Raw genomic sequence first — 6,325 nt, 5'->3', positions numbered from 1 at the left:
ACTTAATGATTCAATGTGTATTCTTAATTCTATGGTTTTTATCATGTGCACACGTGCATACTCAATAAAAATCAATAGTCAAGTTTAAAGCTAAATTGAATTTTCTATAATAAAAAGGAAGTATTTTTTATCATCTTTAAGTAGAGAAATTACGAGATACATACAATGCTTGCTACTAATTGTATAATAAGGTTTGTGTTGCCGCTAATTACTTATATCAGGCTTGTCAACTGGAGGAACTGCCATTCATTAGAGAGCAATGCAAAAAAAACTTTTAACTCTGGTTTTTTTATTATATTAAGTCCAATTTTAGGTGGTTGAATAATTACGCGTCTCAAGATGAGTCTATATTTGCGTCTATTTACGCATATATATAGACGCAAAATTCGTGTCTATTTAAATGCTCTTTTACACGCACATATAGACGCAATGATAGACACGCCCGACTTTGCGCGTCTAACATGTGCGTCTATGCCTCGTTTCTGTTATAGTGATACAACGTATTAGAACACACTACATAATGAATTGAAACAAATTACAAAATTTAATTTAAAAAAAGAAATAAAATAATACTTACAAACTTAGCCTTCCATGACTCTTTGCCACTCGATCCATAGTGCGACAATCCCATGGTTGCCATCTGGATACATCAAGCCTTTGCATGGTGGCGACTTGTCCTTTTCTCTGTTGCTCTCTTCTTGGCCTCTTTCCACTCCCTGCAGTGGAAATTGGGTGGTTGGCCATATCCAGGGCACCCCTACTCTTGTCTCCATAGTGACTCCATGACGTGCGTTATAAGGTGAGACCTCTTGTTATGAAGTGCGTTTCTCACCTTTGACTGTCCCCAAAATCATCAGAGAATCGTGAATGCATCATTGTCCCCTAGAAATTTCACTTTAAAGGGCATGTTGTTGTGGACCATGCATGACTTTCCATGCTATGGAGAGTGTTCAAGTAGTTACATACTCTATTTTATTTATTCTTACCCTTAATCAAATATATGTAATCATTAACCCACTTGTTTTTATAGATTTAACTACATCAAGATATCATGCATGTCCAATTTGTGGTCCCTCTCTGGTTTCTTCTAGACCGACACGCTTGAAGAAGGTTATCTATGACAATCATCATCGTTTTCTTCCTATTGATCACCCTAAATATGCATGAGTTAGTAACTAGTTTACTTCTTTTCTTTTTTTTGTCTTTAAAGTACACTCCATTATGAGAACAAGAAATAATATATTGTTTGGGCCTTAGATTCTTCATATTTTCTCGTCTCCCATATTGGACTAAACTCAAGATCAATCACCTGTTGGACCCCATGCATATATTTAAGAATGTTGCCTCTACATTATGGGATCCCTTAATCGGGGCTTGTGATTCTATCAATGTAAGGGAGGATTTACGTAGCATTGGACGTATGAGACGAGCTTGGCCACACATCGGACCCAGAGGAAAGATCGAGTTACTGCGTGCACCTTGGATGTTGTTGAAGACCGAAGAAAAGATGGTGAAACAACAGATATGTAGCTTTCGAACTCCCACACGATATATGAGATGCCTCAAGGGAGCCTTCATAAAGAAAAAGAAAAGAGGTGTGGAGAAACTATCCAGTTTAAAGTCTCACAATTGGCAATCAGGTAAGAATTTTCATAGCCATAAATATATTAATTTGTTGAGTAACGATGTAGACTAATTAAGAATGTATGAATATTTACATACAGTTCATCCTTCCTACTAGCATATCTAATTGTGTTTCGAAAGATGTGCGTGATATCATTAACAAGATGTGTGAGCTCACGAGGTATGTATACTTAATACTTATTTTTTAGTTTACATATTACGTACATCACATAGTAAACCCACTTGAATTTATGGACAAAACTAATCACCGTTCTCAATTGCATGTTGGTAGATTTGTGAGTTTGAAGAAAATTGATCCAAATACGTTGCAAGAGGCTCGAGTATTGTCCATTGAGGTGGTTTTTTTGGTGGAGGAAACTTTTTCTCGCTCCATTTTGACTACTCAAGTACACTTGTGCATTTGATTGATGAGATCACAATTTGTGGGGTAGTTCATGCAAGTGGATGTTTTTTCTAGAGCGCTTTATGAAAACCCTAAAAGATTATGAGGCAAAATGCACGGCCCGAGGAAAGTATGGCTGAGGATTGGTTAATGCAATCATCCCTTGTACGTATCTCTAAATATCTTACTAAAGTGGACCCCTCTTTACCATGACTATGGAAAGATGATGAAGATTTGAGGATGACCTCTATAATACCTCAAGGAAAAGGAAGGAGAAAAGTGCTAATGAAAGAGGAACTTCGTAAGTTAAATGTATTTTGTATGCTTAACAGCGAAGTAATGAGCAAATGGGTGACACTATATAAAGAAGCAAGGGAAAGAAGAGTAAGCGAAAGGCAAGTATTTTGTGCTAGATATGGACATAATGTCCCATATCCAGAACATTTAAGTACACTTCCACATCATATTGATATAGATTGGGTACATGAAAAAATGGAGAAGATGAAAAAAGAGGAGGTGATGGATATATCACAAGAGGAGTGGGAATATGCACGAGGTTGCTTATCAAAGATGAGATATACTTATAATTAAATTATCTTTAGTTATATATAATATAATAATTTCACATGTTTTATCTTTAACTAAATCATTAATATGATCTCAACAATGTACTACTAGTGCACATTGTTTAATGCTATTTGGTGTGAAGGCAAACATTTTCGAACTCAACGTATAGATGATAAGAGAAATACCCACGATTGTGGTATCCTTGTAAACTTCCAAGATACCAATGGCACCATGGAAGGTTATTGTGGCTTGATCTAAGATATTTTGAAGCTTGACTTTAGGCGATTTTTTATATATGTACTAGATGTGAAGTGGCTTAAAGAAGTAGTAACAACGGGTGAGCATTGCACAATTAGATGTCATCCAAGTGGTTTTGTAGTGATTGACTCTACAAAATTTCACCAAGGCAAGAATGACACATTCGTACTATCTCAACAATGCGAGCAGGTATATTAGAAGCTATTTATTTTTATATATATTACTTCTTGATACATTCTCAAAATACAATAAATATCTTAGTTGCTTACTTTTCGTTTTTTAAATGCAGGTTGTGTATCACCCAATAGTAAACAATAGTCGATGGTGGCACGTCATCCCCATATCTAATCATTCAAAACCAATATATGGCAATGCTATCAACATAAAGATAGTTGATGACAATCCAACAATCAATGATGATGCACATGATGATGCCATGATCGATGATATTCATGATGTAGTGCAAGATGATCCCCGCGAGGATGTTCAAGGAAGCGCAGAAGAGGATAACAATATGGTTGCAGATGATGATGAAGAAATTGAGCATAGCAATACATCTGACAGTGGGATAGAATTATTTGTTTCATTGCCTATTGGTAACATAGACCTAGAGGTAGATAATCTAGCAAGGGCCGATCTCATTCAAGATGAGATTGATAATTCATTGTAGCATATATAATTAGCTTTGAACGAATGGATGTATATTTGTAATACTTAGAAAGAAGTAAAGTTGGTAATGTATTCAAAAAAATACTAGCTCTTAAGATGTTTGGTCATATTTAGGGACTTTATAAGAAATGAAAAATATGTGCATTTATTTTCACATCTATAGGCGCGCTTAAAAGCACGGGTATATAGACACGTTCTATATACTAGCGCGAATAGACACGCTGATAAACGCGTCCGCTATTTCACATGTACAGTGCGCGTCTATAGGGCCTTTCTTTTGTAGTGTGTGCATCATGTGCTTAGATGTTAGGGCCTCAAATTACATTAGTATTTCCTTTAGATGCTTCTCTTTGGCATGGAGCTTGATGCTAGTTACTTTCTCTTCTACCTTTGTGTGCTACCTAGCCGTGTTTTTGTCTCTATATGCTCTATTTTGCTGTACCTAACCGTCCCTATGAGCACTCATTGCATGTTTTACATATCCATATGTAACCTTTTTTGTTATATTTTTTTAACCTTTTGTGACTTTTTATTTTAATTTATTAATTCCTTACCATAATTTTAAAATAAAAAAAGTTAACATATCCTTATGTAATATATACCAAATACTAGTTTGATCACAAAATTGATCATAAACTAGCTTTTAAGGGTTCATATTGACCTTGCCATTGCCATTGTCCTTACCCTTTCCCTTGCCCTTTCCCTTGCTTGTGCCCTTGGCCATTGAAGTTTTGGGAGGAAGAGGGGAGTCAGGATCATATGGTGTGATTGCCTTGTCCAAAATCAGCTCAATGCATCTCTCCCTTATCCACCAAACATATGAATCAAGATAGTCTCTACACTGTAAGAATAAATGTTATAAGTTAGTGAAAAGAAATCATGATAAGGGTTACACAAACATCAAATGAAATTAACTTACATTCACTCCTTCTATTTGTAACAACTTTGAATTCACTGTTCTGCAAATATTTGAGATAACTCTCCATCCACAAGAATGCGCATTGCTTTGCAATGGAACTTCTTGTAGAAGAAACGTATAAGGCCTTTGAGGATCAGCAAGATCCTCATATGTAGTATCCAAAAATGTAGAAACAAGTCTACCATCACTGCAAAAGGAAGCTTTGTAAGCTTAAAATATTTTTTGTAAATAAAATCAAAGTAATTTTCTTTCAACATACATTTGTGCTTGGCCATGAACACCGCTGAGAGAGTTCATAAAGATAATTTCTCTTGTAAGACAATTAATATAGATGAGACTCCCCTTTGCAAATTCATAATAGAGGTGAGTAGAAGGGTGAAAGCAAATGAATATAAATTTTTCTCTACAGAAAAAGAAAAATACATTTCTACATAAGGAAAAAAGATGTGGTAATTTGTCACACTATCGAAGCTACGAAAAAATGGTGAAATATTAGACTCAGATTTTGCAAATAGTTCCACAAAGAGAAGTGGATCAACAATATATACGGTTCTACGGATATCGAGAGTGAGAGAGGAGACCAATGCCCTGCAGTCAATAGCAAAAGCTATTCAATACAAATTACATCTAAAATATACTTGAACCTATAAGACTTACCTTACGCAAAAAAAAACAAAAAATATAAGCCTTACCTTATGCAACAAAAAACAACGGAGTCAGATAGTTGGACATCCCTTTTTTCCAACATGGGCTTGTCCTCGGGAGATATACTAAGATATTCCTCCTCAGGTTCTGCAGAAACATTCACAAGTATCTGCCCAAACAATTTGCCCATCCTCTCGTTGTTGACGGGAGCAAGTGATGCGGCTTTCCTCTTGTAAACTTCGTCTTCAATTTCCAACACCTCCTGATTTTTTTCACTCAAGAAAGACTCCTGCTGGGTGGCACCCCTTGTAGAGTAAAGGTGAGTTACATCCTCAACCATTGGCTTTTTCCCTTTCCTAGACAATTTCAGGGGAATGTTAAGGATTTCAAGGGCTTTTTGATCGTTGGAAGGCAAGGGCCTCAGCACTTTATCGAACCTATACTTGATTCTGCTGATGATGCTGAAATCCTTATTCATAAGGGTAATTCTATGAGTATGGGCGGCAGCAATGTAAGCATCGTTCATGAAATCAATGACAAAATCCTCTACGGCCTCTTGTAGGGCAAGAATGGCTGAGAGTTGCCACTTCTTATTTAGACAAGAGACAGTTGCCACTTGAGACAATCTATCAGAGATCTCTTTAATGACTCTTATAAAAGCAGCCTTTGGAATGACATGCTGTGTAGCTCTCTGGGATTTCCTGATCTCACTGAAACATCTCTGCATATAGAAGAACCGGGACTTCCTCTTTCTCTTTTGTGGCTTGGGAGGTTCAGTGGCCTGAGCAGATCATGTAGACTCAGGTGCAATTGCAGGGGATGAATCTTTCATAGGGCAAGTCTCACCCTTTGCTTCCTCAACTTCAAGAGAAGAAACATTCACTGCACTAAAATTCTTTAACTCCATGGAAGATGTTAGGCCAACACCTGGTGTAGGGGGGATTTCTATGGTAAAATGCTCTGGGGCCTGTGATGGCCCAGCTTCAGCAAAATTTGAAGAGGGCTCCTCCTCAGATTCATCAAATTGTAACTTTCTTCTACCCCCACTGTCCTTCCTATCCAGATACACTCTTCTTGCAGTTTGCTTTGTCCTTGCTATCCAAAGAAACAAATACAAGAACCAGAAGGATAAAAAGTGAAATAGTAAAAATCTGTAAATGCAACAGGCCTTATACGGCGCGAGAAGGGATGAAAAGAGAAATGCCGATACGACGCGATATGAAGAATACGAAGAGTATGGA

Source organism: Lygodium microphyllum, unplaced genomic scaffold (assembly GCF_053477565.2).
Source record: "Lygodium microphyllum isolate KBCC unplaced genomic scaffold, Lygodium_microphyllum_v1.1.10 scaffold_216, whole genome shotgun sequence".
Taxonomy (NCBI): Eukaryota; Viridiplantae; Streptophyta; class Polypodiopsida; order Schizaeales; family Lygodiaceae; genus Lygodium; species Lygodium microphyllum.
This window is presented reverse-complemented; position numbering follows the sequence as displayed.